This window comes from Seriola aureovittata, chromosome 2 (genome assembly GCF_021018895.1).
Source record: "Seriola aureovittata isolate HTS-2021-v1 ecotype China chromosome 2, ASM2101889v1, whole genome shotgun sequence".
Taxonomy (NCBI): domain Eukaryota; kingdom Metazoa; phylum Chordata; class Actinopteri; order Carangiformes; family Carangidae; genus Seriola; species Seriola aureovittata.
The window spans coordinates 9,517,171-9,535,526 of NC_079365.1; the positions used below are offsets into that span (position 1 = coordinate 9,517,171).

The following is an 18,356-nucleotide window of genomic DNA, read 5'->3' on the forward strand; positions in this document are numbered from 1 at the left end:
TCAGTGTTTCCCCCGGTGAGATGAAAAATTGGGAGAGGACGGGAGGGGACCCAACTGTGGATCAGGTTGTGTCTGTCTGACCTGAAGTGTAGGTGATATCTCAACGACAACTCGCCAGACTGTGATTAAACTCGAGATCACAGATGCCACTGGTGCAATTTTTATCCAGCTTGAAGACAGGAAGCACTTTGACACTGCATTTTAAAAAAGTTGGCCTCATTTGGACGGTATAATATCAAATCTGAAAGGCCATAACTTCTGCATGTAGCTGCTGCTAATGTAAGTTAAACAATGATACAAAATGTTTTTCTTTTTCGCAATTTTAAAGGATATAATCATGCACTAAGGCAATTCTTATATTTTTCTTTTCTTGTAATCATAGACGAAATGAGAAAGAAATAAGAAAACAGCAGCACTCCCAGGGGAAGAGGTGTTTACTTGTTCTCTGTATTGTGTCCTTGCAGTGTGGAACAGATATGAAAGGTGGTTTGACCTCGATATCCAGCCATGACAGGAGGGCTGGAGAGGAAGTGGAGGCAGGCTTAGGGGGGGTTACACCATCCGTCAGGACACATTCATCAAAATCACTCTCTTTCCTCCCGCACACAACACACACACGCGCACACACGCATGCACACACATACAACACACATTTAAACACATAGATGCACTACTGTTAGAAGAGATTTGTTCCGAATCTCTTCTCTCTGTCTCTTCACTCTGTTATACAGTACACACACACACACACACACACACACACACACACACACACCACACACACACACACACACCACACACACACACACACACACACACACACACACACACACACACACACACACACACACACACACACACACACACACACACACACACACACACTTCTCTTCTCTCTCAGGTCTCGGCATGTTTTTCCTTCCTCCTTTATCTTCCAATGATTTCTGTCATCGAGGGAAAATTACAGAGGCTGCTTCGCCTCATCTTTCCTTCAGCTCTCAGAGGAGCAGGGTGAACATGGTGGGTGACACCACTTTGACCTTATTGTAGCGTCACGAGTGTTAAGTAAATGAACCCCTTTAATTAGAGTATTGAGCTTGACCTGCTTTATCAGATAGTCCATGACTGACCCAGCTCAAAAATATTCGTATCTTGCCACCTATTCTGCCCTCCCCTCATCACACACCTACACTTCCATGTTCCACTTTACACAGCGGCTCTTCTTTCAATTACGTCTAAATTTTAATGATTGGATGTTTTATTCTCATGACAAGAAACGGTCTCACTGAGGCTCCATTCTTAAGACTTGCATCGTTAAAGGAGAGACTTCAGTGTGAGAACAGTTCAGCTTTGAAGATCAAATGTTTTGCTTTTTGAAACTCTTTCTTTCACCTCTCGCTGCCATCTCATCCGTTTCCTATCTCTGACGCAGCCTGTGGTTTTGAGTTACTTTCAGTGAGCTTGAATGGACAGAAAGACTGGTGTCTCTTTCCCGAAAGGCCACTGGTCCACTGTGTATATTAGCCCAGTGGCATGCACACACTCACAGGCAGGAAGAGCAAAACCTTCTGATCTGTTCCGCTGATATAAGATGTACAAATACACAGAGACAATGTTTTGAATGTCTACTTTTTCTCTTTGTTAGAGTACTTTTCTCATTTTCTCTTCTTTTCCCTAAGAGTTTTTTAAAAGTGCAGAGAAAATGTGCATGTGTACAAAGCAGTATGAAACTTATCTACTCGGCTGTATCTAACTGGGGAAGCACACTCCCACGAGCAAGGAATTTAAATCTCCACATAGTTTTTCTCATATTTTCATATCTCTTAATTTCAAATGTGGTATTAGCCTAATCATATATGCAGATTGTGAGATAGCCACAAGCAGCAATTATCAGGGTCCAGCAGCTCACAAGCATTTGGATACCATATGCATGAGTTGCTAGATTGTTGCCCAAGTAAGTGGTTTCCAACCCCTGACATCAGTATCCTCAGAGAAGGTGATTTACTGACTGTGCCACTGGGGAAACATGGGCTGCACACATCTTGTTGAGGCAATGACATCACATTTGCAAAACAGGGGTATTTTTAACCTGTTTAACCTTAAAACACAACAGTCAAAATGTTGGTGTGGAAAAAAAACAAGAAAGGAAAACGTTGTGCATTAAGTTCAAATTACAGCACGATGATAGATATTATTGTCAGCTCGTTGTTTCACCGATCCGAACACTGTTTGAAAGACTTGACATCTACCAACTTCTGAATTGACCATTGGTTGCAGATGGTAAACCTTTGTCACATTTTTTTTTATGTTAAGCCCACGGTAATCAGTCATTACCAAATTTCATGCATGGATTTAGGAATGACCTTTGATGGTGCAGACTGAATTTCACACATATGCAGCAGATTATGAGATATAAACTTTTTGCATACAGCACCCCCTATAGGCAGAATATCACAAGACTGCATAGCAAAGCTAGGACCTAGCGTCCACAGGTGTGGTGTATTACAACTTTGGCATTTTCACAAATATGAGATACAGATCTCAAAGCTGTTAGATAGTTTTCTTGTAATTATGAGATGCCAAGTTCTTATTATGAGATGCTCAGCAGGAAATAATGTGATACAAAGTCAAAATTACAAGAGATACGTAAAGAAAACATGATTAATACAAAGTGCTTCTGAATCTACCACAAAAAATTCTTCTTTTGTTTTCATTGTATTTCTTTATTTTCTGATCATTTCTATTATGTCAGTTTAAAGGTAATCATACAGTTACCCGGGGTTGAAAATTGCTCATCCAGGTCTTGTTGCATCTGCAGGACTGCTGGGTGCATTACCCACACAGACTCCATATGAGAGCAAAGGCAATGAGGCAAGAGTTTTATGGGAAAGATGAAAACATTTACTGTATAAGGTACACAATGCTCCCTGCTCACCAATGAAAGTTCTGAAGAGAAGGCAATCATACACCCAGTCTGAATACCTGTAAAGAGCTATAGGTCATCAACTTAACACTTCCGGTGGAGATAAATCAATCATCTGGGATCTTTTGCTCGGTGACTCAGCATTCCTCAGCGTTTCCTCACTGTCGTCTAACAGACAGTGATAACGGATTGCTGCTCTGCAGGAAATTAGAGTTCATATGACGAGGTCATATCTCTGTTAATTTGATTCTTTTGTTTGAACTGGTTATTTATCGAATAAATGTCTCTACCATGATGAAATGCTTTGTAAATCATACAATCTGGGGAGCATTGAGGATACTATTATAAACACTATTATTAAACATAAAAAAACATATATCCTTACTTGGCTGTATCCTGGAGGACTTCAAAGAAAAAGATCACCCCGACTCATGTGTCTATCCAGGTGTGAGGTCGGCAACCATCTTCTCAAAGGAAACGACCCCACACTCCCTGTCAGACAGGTCATCCCGTTCAGGATAACGGCACACAAACATGATTGTAACATTCCTGAAACTAGACGATCACAAATATGGCAGCAATTTGTGCCATGAAGCACATGATTCATTATCATTAAAATCAGAGCACGCCTGTTGGAGTCATTGTCTCTCAGCGGTTTGATTTCCCTCTGTGATGATGGACGGAGTTTATTTATTGGCGCAGGACTGAGACTTTGTTGCTTTGAAGAGACCAAACTGAGAGCTGCTCTACTGAGTGTGTGGAGGAAACTGATTTTGTAACAATATGGCTGTTTCCAGGTTGATTATATGCTTGGCCGCAGTTAATAAATTAGACTTGCCTCTGAGATTAATTTTAGCTAACAAATTGCTTGGGATTTTTTACTTCAGCCATATTCATTCAGTCAAGCATTCTGTAGCAACATTTCTGAGTGCAGCTAACCTCTTGTACATATTTTCTTATGTACTTTCCTAAGCATTAGAGACCTGTACATGAAGAAGAGCTCTGCAGAGAGAAAACATAGATTGTGGTCAATTTGTGTTTATTTTTAAAATATAACAATAACAACAATATCAATTACAGTTCTTTTAAATGTTTTTATAGATAAAACTTTTTGGTTAACAGGCTACCGTTTCCATGTGTTGCACTCTAGTCCTAAAAAAATGTCCTCTGTCTGTCACTTGTTATTCTAAATTCAAATATTTAAAGATGATCGGTTATGATGTGTTAGAATTCTCTGTGTATAAGCGCAACAGAAATGCACTGTCCATCTTGTCCACTGCATTCATAAACTAGGCTATTGTTGTGTTCTTTGCTAAAACAAAATTGCAAACACAAAAACTAGCAGGCCGTGCTGAACAGACATCACGACATCAAACACTTTGGATTCAACACCATAAATGCTTTACATTTGTGAGCAGTAGAGGCAATAAAACATCAGCTTTACAGCAAAGTTAGCATTAGGCTAAGCCACTTATTCTGATGGATTCTGGCAAATTATATGTTAGTTTGAATTTGTTTACACTAATTCAACTGAGTGCATACAGTAGAAGAGAAATGTCTCACTTCAGATCAAGTTCTGTGCTAATTTGTCCATTAACTTGTCATGCAGTTTTTAGCTTTATTTCTGACAATCCCATGACGACATTGGCCGAAGTCATTCAGCATGTTTTCCTCATGGATAAAACATGAATTCTGCTGCTTCTTTAAGAGAAGCACTCACCTCTCCTCTGTAGATCTATGTGCAGATATTTTCAGTGACAAAAGAGTGAAAGACAAATCCCACTGTTACACCTAATAAGCCGAACTCTGCTTGTGCCAAAAAGGATTCAGTCCATATTAACGTCAATATTTTCCACCCAGCACAACAGTCCACCCTCTGTTTGTTATGCTGTTTAGTGCCTGCAAAGACCATCTGTCTTTTCCTCTCAGAATGAAGTCGAGGAGTAAAAAGTTGAAGGCTTACATTTGAATAGACATTTGACCTGATCAATGATTGAAGTTTAAATAATAGTCTTAATGAATGCTGCTGCACTGAAGTGTGGTGAAGTTCAAGTTGTGTAAACTGTATAAAACTGCATAAAATAGGGCAGTGTCCTCACAGATCTTTCAATGGCTCAAGTGATTAATGTCAGCTTGATATTTATCATCTGATACAATAATGTTTTTTGGGATTTCGAGATTAGACTGAGATGAAATCCTCATTAAATTTACTTCTTGCATAACGGAGTGAATTTGAACTTTACATAGCACTACAATACTTTCTCATACACTTGATATTACTACTGAGACTGTTTATTATTAGTTTATGGCTTATTATACGAGATACTGGGACAAATACAGTACCATGGTAACCTTCATTAATCTTTCATACTGTATGGGTTCTGCCCAGCATGGGTTCTCAACAATATCCGGTCGATGGCCTCAAATAGAAATGATTTCACTCAGAGTTGGAAATTGACTATGAATCTCTGAATTTCCAATCATACTTCCATGAACCAACATATCCAGCTGAGATGTTCACAATCAAGCACACATTGGTTTTCGCCCTGTATTATCGCTCTCCACAGAAACAGGTTGTCTACGATACTATCAACACTGTTGGATGTACTGAATTCATCACAGGGCATTAGCTGCGTATTCAATACAACATGCTTCAATTGGATTGTCAAGCTTTTGTCAAGCAGTGATGATAACAAAGAACCTCACAAATTTCTTCAGAAGAAGACTCATAACTCCTGGTTCAGACCCTGAGATGAGGTGAACAGATGCCGCTATTCATGTTGCCTTCATTCCCCTGTCTGTGAGATAACTGAGCCCGCACTTTGTGTGCTGGACCTCAGCTGCACAGCTGCTCCAGAACGATCACACAGAATCACAACGGCATAAACACATCGAAGCTCATCCTCCAGAGATAGACGGAGAGGATACAGGATCAGCTATCAAGTCAAAAACCTCCATTATCATCTTCTCCAAACTCCATTCAGGCACTGATTGTTCAGATCTGCATTCTAATCAAGAGGCTGATTAGTCTGCAGTTTATGCCGTCTGCATGCATGCAATTATAATCCGAGATATTTTCCTGCTGTTAATTACCATTCAGTCCCACATGACCACTACTGATGACGTCATTGTTGTATGAGCTACCAACATACCTGAGCATGCAGTGTACAGATGTGGGAGGTTAATAATCACATTATATCCTGTCTCCCCTGCTGCCCATAGTGATTGGATAATTACTACCAATCCGCTGACAAACCATGCAACATTTCCTGATGGCATTATATTAGATTATGTGATCACCCAATTGTTTGTTAATTTTGAAAGGGGAGACATAGAATGTAATATCATCGAGCAGCCAACAATTTTTTTAGTAATGTGGAATGTGTTAATTGTCTAACAAAAGCTTCACATGATCCTCATGAGTGCAGGATAATCTGCTGGTGGACACATACAGTATACCCTCTTTATTTATCTGCAAATAGAATAATTAAAGCTGTTCTCTGGAGGTAGAAGGCACCAACAAATGTGCAGTCCTTCCACCATATATGCATGCGTCAAAATCAGAGAAAGCGGTTCTGAAAATCATTGCAATACCTCCAAGGATACGAGAAAGATAGCACGTAAAAAAAAAAATTAAAAAAAAAAAAGTAGCCTGTACTGTATTTTTTATGAAACAGTGTTAAGTATAAATAATTCATGTGGTCCTGAAGCCAGAGAACAAATTAAATGCCTGATGGGGAATAATTTTTTGGAGAATCATAAAAAAAAAAATAAGCAGGGGCCTCCTTCAGACACCATTTGAAGTAGGAGCAGGGTGTGGGAGTGGATGGAGAGTAGCGGTGGTGTAACTGAATCTGTGGTGATGTGCTGTCCCTCTTAGTGCTGACCTGTGACGACATGGCCACGTTTTATCAGTGACTCGTAGGTGGGTAGTTACTAGTGCTTTCTTGCCTTCTGAAACCAAGGAATCAAATTGCAAGCGCTGTCAACTGACACAGCAGTGGATATTTGTGTGTGTGTGTGTGTGTGTGTGTGTGTGTGTGTGTGTGTGTGTGTGTGTGTGTCTGAGTGGTAAGGGAAATATATCTATGTCTGTGTTTGTTCAGAGATAACAAAGTGGTGATTGAGAAATATGTAAGGTCAGGCAGAAGGCAGACTGTATTCAGTGCAGCAGCTTAATCAGAATCTCTGGCTGTGGTGCTCTCCTGCTACTGGCTTCAGGTCAGGTCACCAAAGCAGTATATGCATATAATTGTTGCTTATTTCACTGTAATAATAAAATGCTTTGAAATGTAGAACCAGTTTCAGGTGGTTCATCAGAGAACCTTCACGGTGTCCCTGAGGGACATTTAACAACCATATGAGTACTGTTGGAATATATCACTGAGTACATTTACTCCGGCGCTTAAAGCACCTATAATCAATATTTGTGTGATAACAATTAACAATCAATTTATGCGTAATGTGAAAGGGATAGCTCATAGTGATGAACTCAGCTGTTCAACTCTGTGGAGCGTTATAGCTTCTTTTAGCTCACTGTTTTAGTTTTTTACTGTTCTGGTTCACCCTCTCCGCTCTCATAGCAGCGACACGCTGTTGGTTTTCAAGATTATCTCAAAACCCACTGTACACTAGCTGCCCAGGGCCAAACAACAGACAGAGAACGTTGGCGGCTAGATGGTGAACACAGCAAATCATTTATCAGAGCCAGATTTCAGACCAAGACAGAGCAAATGAATTGTGAATATTGGATTTACATTAACCAGGTGGCCAGGAATACGACTCAAAATGAACGTCAATGAATGCCTGCGGGATGTGTAAATGGGCAACTGCACGCTAACCCATTTACCGTTCCAATTTGAATGGTGATAGTATTCAAGTGTTGTATTCGTTGCTTGTTTCCTCTACCCTCAAGTACCCTGAATAAATACTTGTTTTTATATGTTTAAAGGGGACATATTATGCTCCTTTTCAACAAGTTTGAATAAGTCTCAGAGGTCCCCAAAGCATGTATTTGAAGCTTTTTGCTAAAAAATCCACTCCGATCCTATATTTCAGCATGCCTGTAAACCCCTCTTTTTGAGCCCTGTTCAGAACAGGCTGTTTCTGTGTCTGTAGCTTTAAATGCAATGAGCTGTGCCTGACCACGCCCCTCTCCGGAAGGGGATGCCGTTCAGGCTTCTGGCACCGTGCTCTAATGTTTACGGTGACCGTGACCGGCAACCTGGCGTCGGTAGCGATTTGGTTCAACCACACAACTTTTATCCAGAATCTGAGCCAGAGGGAGAGGCTGCTGAAGAAGTTCAAACTCTACAACTGCAGCAGGACGTTTCTGAATGGTTGGTAACCAATTTTGTGTATTTTGACTTTACATTTTCAGTTTGTTGATGAGAGCTGGCACACAGTTACTAACATGTAGCTAGGTAGCTAATGCTAACTGTTACTGTCTCGTCATTACTGGGAGCTCTTTTGGTAAATAAGCACTATTGTGAATTGTGTAATGTAGTTATCTGTCATGCCTCCATAGATATACTTTTACAGTCTGAAAATGTTTGTTGTATGTGGACTGCTACAGGTGTTCAATGTCAGTACTAGTCAGATATTTTAATAGATGCTGACAAAGTAAATAATTTTTCTCCATGTTTTGAGCAGAGATGCAAAAAGTAAATTTATTTTGTGTATTACAATGAAAGCTGTAAATCAGCATAAACATGTCTGACAGCAACAGTAATCTTTAGTCAAAGACTAAACTGTGCAGTTTTCTACACTACACTGTTGTCAAGCTCCACATTATATGCAATAAGTGACATGTTATAAATTACCTCTGTTATATGCACTTGATATGTAGCCAAGCTTACTTCTTACCCACCTTAGCTCCACTGTCTGTCAGTGTTTGAATTTCACAAGCTTTATATTTTGGTGAATGTTACCATTTTTCTCTATATCTTGGACAGGTGCTCCTGTGGAAACTGTGCAACCATGCCCACAGAAGCTGAGAACATCTGCTGCTAGGAGATACCACAGGTAGCATTCTCACTGGACAAACTAATCACTAATTTGTTTTGATTACATTACATTTATAATCAACCATAGAATTTACCATTTGCAATTCACTGTAGGTTACCAGATGGCTATGGGAGATCGAGGAAGATTTACCATGTATGGTAGACCGTCCTGGGTTGGAGCCGCTCTGCCTCAATGTGTTCTGCCTGCAACATGTACAGCACTGACTATGGTCCTTTACGGTTGAGAGGAATACACCAGTACGTTTTGCTTCTTTGTTAAAACATAGTTTCAATCTAAATAAAAGATGTTAGACAGTCTTGTTTTACTTCAGTGCACATAATTTTACAATGGTAATAACACACCACAAATAGAGTAACACACCCTCAAATAAATTAGTTTAGCTGCTCTTTGATTTGTAAAGTTCTTCTATCAGCAGATAGTGTGCATATAATATATGAATTCAGAGGAGTCATTTCTTTAGTAACAATCAAGCATTTATTTACATCAAATGAGGCAGTTATAATCAGTGATGATGAAAAAACTGTAGGATTCACTGGATCCATATAAAAAATTGTGAGACACAACATAGATATATGTTTGCAAGACTAAATGCCCTGTCCAGTTGTTTTAGTCAGTACAGGTATCTAGCCTATAGGAGCTTTGTGAGCTGGTGCTTCCTTGGTTGCAGAATCTGGGTCGTCATTCCAGCCTGCGTGGTCCTACGCATCCATGCCGTGTTTCCTGACGCCACAGGCCGGTATGTGGGTTTTAGACTGGCCCATGATAGAACCGGGACACAGAGCTGGATATGACCTCCTCCTTCTCAGGCCGCTCGAACTGTGCAGTGAGGTCCTCTGGGATGGGGATGGCCAAAGCAGCTTCTGTGTATGGTCCCAGGTCACAAAGACTTTTTCAAATATGAGGTCCACCACATTCCCTGTTTGATAAAACACAAAAGATTTTTTTTACATTTTTCACTTTTTTTTTTTTTTTACAAAACAATGACTGACTCTGTTTCTAAATACCTCCTGACATTTTCTTTACTGTATTTTGTTATTGATGGAACTGTCATAACATTATATGTGCAATATTTAATACAATGTGTACAAAACATTTTTTGGTTGAAAAATAAAATAATATAACACTTATAGAATGTCGCCTCAGTCTTAACTGGTGTAGCTCTGCATTCTCCCTTCATGGCTTTTGGAAATTGGACCTTGAACAGTGGTTCTCCTTCTTTTGTTTGGGCTTGTGGTCGGTCAGCATTTTCATTGTAGGACATGGCAGCCAGGCGACAGATGATGACAGAAACCTTAGCCTACACACTCTCACAAGTTCTAAGTAACCACAGCTTCATTTACCTGCACATTATTCCAAGACTGATAAATGACTGTTAGGTTTATCAAAAGTAGATGCACTTCAGATGGCTACAGACCTGTACTTCTGATGTGACGCTGAAGATCTTCAAGGATAACTGTGTGCCTACAGTGGGTCAGTCTGGCATGCAACATCCCCTGTTGCAGGAAGCTGTATAGATGGCCTGAACAGAGGAAACAGAGATTACACCAACATCTCCTCAAATGTGTAGTTATGGCAACAGCTGCAAACAGTGCAAGAATGATAACAGATGCTCTCAATTATGTGTAAACTGGGTTGTCAATAGCTTGTAAATGCTGCAAATAGCTCATTATATGTGCAAGATGCAAAAAATGTGTATTATAGACTATCCCCTTGGACATATCCCCTTAACTCTGCGCTTATCTAGATATTCCCTACAGGCACTGTATCTGTGAACATGATATAAACGTTAAAACGGCCGTTATAAGGCATGACTCTCAATAATAACTTTCACAGCACTAATAAACAAGCCCGGACACCTACGCTAATCAGTACAAAGCCTATTTTTAGTCCGAATTTTACCGGCTTGACTTTACAGACAGCTAAAACGCCTTTAAAATATAATACATTTAACAGGGTGGCTCTTATCAATGTCACACGGCGATACCAAGCAGAAGAATTACATACAATCTGTACCCCGCTATACCCGGCTGCGCGTCGACGACGCTAAACGTTAGCCACGTTAGCTGCCATGCTAACAACACACGCAACAGGCTCTCGTGAACAAACAGTAAAGCAACATAAAATGGTAAAACTTACAGCTCCGAAGTTCAAAGTTGGGTCACAGACAGTCGGTACTGATCCAAGCTTTATCTTGAGACTTGTAGGAAATCCTGCGTTGTCCTGGCCCAGGTTGAGAAAGCAGTCCGAGGTGAAATGGTTAGCACACACGTACAACACTTTCGGAGTTGGAGCGGGAACATTTCCATCAAAAATAAAATGAATCCACTGGGTCTTCAGATCCTCGGGCGTAGGGATTAAAAAAAAGACTCCTGTGTTGGTTTGTGCAGCCAACAACAAAGCAACTACTGTGTTTCGCTGTACCTTCGACATTGTTCTACCGAAAGCCAGTGTTCGCGAGGGAAGTAACGATACCGTCTGCAACACGGACTCAGAGGGCGGAACACACACCTAGCTCGGGGAGCGTCACCCACCCGGGGGGAGGGGCATCGCCCTTCTTGACGTCACCAGGGGCGAATCTCCAATCCGCTCGTTTGAGCACACATTTCTTGAAAGGTGGAGAAAGCAAAAGAACGAGAGTATGGACTTTTCTCATGTTTGGGGGGTCCGTAGACACGCCATGGACACATACTACCGATAGAAAACCATGGAAAAGTGCATTTTGCATAATAGGTCCCCTTTAAATCACAATTAAACCATTACAGGACAACTTAACGGTACTTGTACTTCATTCAGTGGAATATTTTGTTCTTTTTATCAAATACAATTATTTGACAGCTACTTTAGATTTTGACAGGCTTTTAGATACATAAACAATAATTATCGGATAAACATATAAAATACAGTGCATCACTGAAGATTAAACCAGTGGTTTCAAACCATTTTGGCTTATGACCTCCACCTTACAAAAAAAAAAAAAGTCTGGCTGGGGCCTGTTGCCAATTAGTATTTTTATATAATGGTATCACACATTTAACTGAACGGTCTGAGTTAATTAAAAGGAATGAATTAACAGACCCCATACAGGGCTGTTTATTCAGACCCATCAATTTATGTTTCATATATGAGCCTTATAGACACAGGTCCCTAAAGTGAGTCTAAGCAGAGTTCACATCAGGTTATCTGTGAAAAAGCCATCTCCGTAAAATCCATTAAAGGACAAATTGGCTCTGCTTGAAATCATTAATGGAACCATTTAGAGATTTAAGTAAAGCTTTTGGTGTTGATAGATTTATAAAATAGCACTTTTTTTTCAGAACCACAGGAAAAACAGGCAGTTTCAAGGAAACATAAAACAAGAATATGTCATAAGCAGGAAAAGTCAAAAGATGACATGATGGAAATTAGATCTGAAAGAACTGTTACATGGTTTTAATTAACAAACGTCGTTAGGAGGGGTCAAAGGGTACAGATGACCCCGGCCTTGGGCTGGGGGGGGGGGGGGGGGGGGCATGCAGAGATCATGCAAAGATCTATGTTTGACCTTTAAATGGGATCAAGTACGACAAGCTTCTTATTGACTTATATCACAGACGATATAGTTCCATTTCAACTTGTCATCTGATGTTATTGATGATGATTAGGTCGAAACACTTGGCACATCAAATGTGTAGAACACATATGTGCCGAGAACTGACTAGCCAAGTCAAAAAGTTGAGTCACCAACAATCAGGAGCTCTTAAAAGAAAAGCCAGAGTAAAGAGAGAGAAAGGAAGTTAAAGGAAAAGAGAGGCAATGGCCAAACGTCCAAAAAAACAAAAAACTGAAAAAGCACCAGGTATGGCAGGTGAAGCTGAACGTGGCAAAGGTGAGGAGCTAGGCAGCAAATAAAACTTTAGTTAGCTTAACATTTAAGTAACATTAGCATGTTTATATATATATAAAAAACTGTGCTGCACTGCCCTTGTAAAGATATTGCAACCTGTTGGTATTACTAATATATGCAATGCATGCAATTATTGCATATTAATGAGTTTGTCCCCCTGTCCATAATTCCTAATGGCTGGCCAAGACAAATGGTATTATTGATATTACCACAGCACAATAATATATGACAAGAAAGGAAATGTAATGAGTATTTCCATCAAGGGGAGGAAAGAGCAAATAATTAGCTTTTCTGAACATCAGAAACAAACACATATCTATTTCTCAAAGAGAATGTACTGAAGAACTGATTAGTAAGGTGTTGATAAATATTAGTTTAAAAATTCCACTTCACTATGCCAGTTTTATGGTTCTTTGAAAGGCCATTAAATACTGAATTTAATCAGTATGAAGGGCTGTTAAAATTTCAGTCAGTGGACTGCTCCTCCATCTTGTAGCTCAAAAAAATCCAATCAGAAATTCAGAGCAGAAACTGAAGTGCATCTGTAGGAATGGTGTCATATTAAAAATCTCAGGACACCTTCACTTGAGGCCAGTAAATCATAACGATAGTAGGGTTGTGCCGATGGATGATGGTACTGCTCAAATGTCAAGACAATATTTGACTTGTTTTCCCATTAATGTAGTAACTTATTATTTGTAGTATTAAATTAATACTAAATATAATTTGCCTGCCATAGTTTAACATATATAATCACATATAACTGATGCTTGCAACAGGCGTGCACACACATACTCCGATCAGCTGATTGTAATGCAGTAACAAAGTGTTACTTCTAAGGCCAAGGAGCACCTCAACTAACTACATCAGTTTGTTTGTGGGGTTACAGGCAGTGTGGGGGAAGCTACTTTAAAGGATTTCTTTGGAAGCTACCAAGGGAAGAGGTTGAACTATAGCAAAGCTACCCTAGAGAGAAAACTAGTTTGGTTAACTAAAGCTACTTATAAAAATGCAGTTCAAACTGACAATGTGCATGTGATACAAAATTGAATACAAAACAGTCACATGCCAGAGAAATTGCCACTCAACCGAGTTTATTACAAAAAGTGTCTATTTGTTCATGGGACATAACATAAACCAAAAAAATAAGATACCCCACTATTCATGTGAAAGTGCAGGGAATGTCAGCTTTGGTTTTGTACTGCCTAAGTAACGCCATGGTGATTCTTCCTCATGCTGAAATTCGGGAGTTTTATCCATGATGACATTGTAGCTGTGCGATCACTGTGCAATGCCCGTCCTTGGCTTTTGCACATGCACTACACAAAGGTCAAATGTGTGGTGTGAAATGCCTGACAAATGCATTGCCTGGGCAAAGGCCTGGGCATGACTTCACAGCGGATGGGGCTGGTCAAAGGGGGTTCAATTATAGTTCAGAAGCAATGATAAAACAAAACAACAACAAAAAAAACATTCCTTTCATTACTCCCCAACACTGGTTACAGGTTACATAAAAAAACAACTAGACCACTGTTGACTAGTAGCACATTCAGTATGTAGTAATTCTCCTGATAAAATCTATCAGTGAGAGACGTCATTTCAGAGCGCAGAATTAAAAATGTTGAGTGCTAAAACTGCCACACATTACCTGCAAAAAGCTGATCACAGAAAGGCAAGAGTAAGTAAGAGAGACAGAGCTTAGCAGTCAGTTTTTTCTCTTTTATCCTTAAATGGCCTGTGGCTCACTATACAGGACTGTTAAAACTGAAACCTAAGTTGTGTAAACCAGTGTAAGACTAGGAAAGTCTATACACTTTGCTGCCTTGAGGATGTAGAAAGCTACGTGATCAAAACCTTTCTCTAGCCAAAGAAAAGCATTTTCAAATTCCTTCAGAGGTCTAACCAACCTTCCTGGGAGTCAAATGTCCACACACACGCAGGAAAGCTATAGGTGTCTCTTTTGATTTTGCCTTAAAATTTGCTTTTTGCTTTGACTCTTTTTTAGTGCGAGTCAGTCAGTTTAGTCTTGTCTCATCAGCAGCTCACCCAAAATGCAGCAAATCGAATCCTCACAGGTCCCAGGAACAAAGACCAACATCTCCTCTGTACTGGCCTCCTTTCAAGAAGAGAATTGATTTTAAGATTCTTTTGTTTTTAAAGCATTGTACGGCTTGGCACCAGTTTATATCTTCTATCTCCGCAGCCAGTATTTCTTCTCCAGATGTCTGAGAGACTTCATGTTTCCCAGCATCCTTATTATAATTCCTTATATTCATCTATCTTATTTCTTTTAGTGTCCATTGTATTTTTAGATTCTCTGTACAGGATTATGGTCAACATTTGCTGTTTTAATTGAGCTCCAAGAATAAACTGACTTGACAAGTACTCCAGGAGTTCTCACTCCTCCTTGCTCTTTCCTCATTAATTGATTGGACGCCTAAACTAGATTTTTCATCAACTGACAATTTCTGGCATTGAATTACATAGTCAATGTCAATAGTCAAAATGCAATTTCCAGGCTTCACCTAAATTATTATTGAACAGCATCCCCCTCATGTCAAAGGTGAATTTTCTCCTACCTTTTCTCAAGGGCACATTATGCCTTCAGCTAATGCTGTCGTTCAGGTCCAGGGAGGGTTTCAGTGTCTTGCTCAAGGACATTAGGGCAGGATGTAATATTGGTGTAGGTGGGTTTGAACCTGTGACTGTTGGTCAGAAGCACCAATTCAGGCGCTTGTGAAGCATCAAAATGATCAGCTCCTCAGTTGTGGGTTTTTTTTCTGTCAAATATTTCACAGATTATGTTAAAATAATACTAACATGCAAGTCTACTGTGATAATGGATAAAATTTTGTTGAAATAATGAATTATGAAAATCAATTAAGTGCCTAATTAGTTTTACCATTCATACTGTGTTACACACAGATCATCTGATTATATAATTTTTTAATGACTTCCTGCAGGGAGTGCCAGTGTTTCAGCATCACAATTAGAGAATTACCCTTATTTAGAGTTAGATATGAAGATCAATGTCTCTCTCATGTCTGTATGCTGCATATGAAGCTGAAGCCAGGAGCAGGTTAGCGTAACTTATTAGTATTAAGGCTGGAAGCAGGGTTGAAATGATTAACTTGCAGGGTGTGACACGTTCAATCTCCTTTGTTTAATCTGTAAAAAGTTGATGTTTTCCATGGGGTTATGTACCAGGCTGTGGCCCTGTTCAGACCTGGCATTAAATTGCGTCTCGGGTGATCCTATCACAAGCAGACAGCTCTAAGTACAGGTGTGAATGCACCCAAGAGGAAAAGGTCAGGGCCATATGTGGCCACATTGAAGGACCACCTACTCAACTGACATCCTCTGCCAGTCCATCTTGTTTTATAATGAATAGAAAATATTTTACTTTTTCCAAATGGCAAAAAATAAAATCATTGTAGAGCTGTGCGCAGTTCAGTGATTCACTCTCACTCTCACAAACGCATTGATAACAGAGCAGTTGGAGTGGCTAAAAGCAATAACGCATATGTGTTTATTTGCATTTACAGCGGGAAAGTGAGATCGGATCACAAATGTGGAGACGCATTCTCATGCCAGGTCTGAACTGACGCACCTCGAGCTGTCAACTTGTGATCGGATCACAATGCCAGAGCTGGGTGCATTGATTTCTTGGAGTCTCTTGCCGTCTGAGGTTGCCAGGCAACCAGTAAAGACGTCACAGCCCCCCCGGCCAAGAAATAGTCCAGCACCCATCTCATAAAGCTGTAACTTCTCATTTTTACATTTTATTTTGGACAGTTTTGATTAAAAACAAGATCCATGAGCCTTAAAGGTTGACAGATTTTTTTTTTTTAACCTAGCTCTATTTCCAGTCTTTATGCTAAACTGAGCTAACCAGTCGCTGACTCTCACTTTGTATTGAATGGACAAGTGGACAGATATAAGGATAGTGTCAATCTTCACATCTAACTCTCTGCAATAGAGACAGGAAATCAGTAATCCTTTAAATCTGTCAAATATTTGTGAGTTCGTCAGGCCTCGAGTTAATATCACTGCTTTGTCTGGCTTGTTGAATTAACGCTCTCAAATTTCCTGCTCATATGCTGCACCTGCCTTCCAGCATTCATCTCTGAAGCCTGCCTTAAACAAAAGCTGAGGCCAAAGTGAGTGTGCATGTTTATGTTATTGATCAAGAGCTCATTGATCCAAGAAACAGAAGAGACCAATTTACTCAAATGGTTGTAATAACTTGAAATATCTTTATGAAACCACTGGGAACATATCATGTTTAAGGACCTGCTTCCTTTCTGACACATTGAGCTATTCTTGCTTTCCAAGGATCTCTTTTCAGTTTGAATCCCTTTTGGCTTCTTTTATGCATTTTAGGTTTTAACACTGATTGTCTTGTTTCTTCTCTGTAAGATTCTTTGAAAGTGGATGCTTTGATAATCTTTGCGCCTTTGATTCTTCCAGTCCCTTCGGATTGCTTTCTCTTTGACCTCATGCTTTCAGATTTTGTTTCTTCTGGGCCCCTCCCAATGTCAAACAATCTCTTGAGCTTTACCAGAGCTTTTGATAGTCAGTGATTTATTCCACAGGCTAAAATTACACTCAAGGCTCCCAAAAAACAAACAAATCTAAGCCCTCTCTATCTAATATGGGAGTTCACATAACAATTGAGATCAATAGCTATATCCCAACATACAAGCAGGTTATATAACTAAATCAGACCTATTGGTTGATAGGAAAATGTCTTTAAGTTTGCTTGGGTTGATTGTGCTTCAGTGAAACCATTAAGAGAATGTATGGCCTGTGCATCGCCTGCTATGTAAACTGTAATTAGGGAAACTCCTGCCCTCTAGAGCAATCCCCAAGAGACACACTGCAGCTGCACTGTGACCTAACGTGACACCATGCTCTTGTGTCTATGTGAGTGTATGTGTGTGAACTTCAATTCAAGCACGAGGATGTGTGCACGGACCCATATGTGCATGTACTGTGTGTACACTTAACAGATCCTGTTTCCAGCCACCTGTAATTAGATGAATACTGACCCACTGTACAAGAGTGACTAATGTTCTCCAGAGCATCAGTGGTGACATAGGCTTCAATTGCACCAGGTGTAAATGAAATGTATTTATACTTTTACAAGTGTTGCACGCTTTAACCATTTCCAGAAGAAGCAGTGACTTCCTGGAGTTACACTAAGCTGCATAAAACCCACAAATTGTCATTTTTATCTTCCTGTTTGGTCAAAGGTTTTGTAAAGGAGATTTTAAACAATAATATAGCAGCAAACAACTATTTTTTTATGTAAAGATATAGTGGAGTAATGGCGTCCTGAACAAAGAATGGTGTCACTCCCCTTCTGTGTGTGTTGTAATCTGAGCTTCTCTGTTCTTTGCTTTGATATGCGGGACAGCGGTACGTGCATGTTAGTGCATGTGAGTCTCTCCCTGTTAAACTGTTCGTCCTCCCCACAAGCAGCAAGGAGCTGTGATCAACAAAGCATTTGTTTTGGTGTGAGAT

The 18,356-nt window shown here is 39.8% G+C and overlaps 2 long non-coding RNA genes across 2 annotated transcripts; one reads left to right on the forward strand and one right to left on the reverse strand.

Moving 5' to 3' along the window:
* The first annotated feature begins 8,101 nt into the window (after positions 1-8,101).
* On the forward strand, positions 8,102-10,079 carry LOC130183845 (uncharacterized). The gene is made up of 3 exons (XR_008829885.1): positions 8,102-8,259; positions 8,875-8,944; positions 9,040-10,079. It is a non-coding gene; the product is annotated as an uncharacterized LOC130183845 (long non-coding RNA).
* On the reverse strand, positions 9,729-11,641 carry LOC130183853 (uncharacterized). Its single transcript, XR_008829892.1, has 3 exons — positions 11,084-11,641; positions 10,362-10,466; positions 9,729-9,863 (listed from the first exon to the last, which is right to left on the reverse strand). It is a non-coding gene; the product is annotated as an uncharacterized LOC130183853 (long non-coding RNA).
* Positions 11,642-18,356: the final 6,715 nt, after the last annotated feature.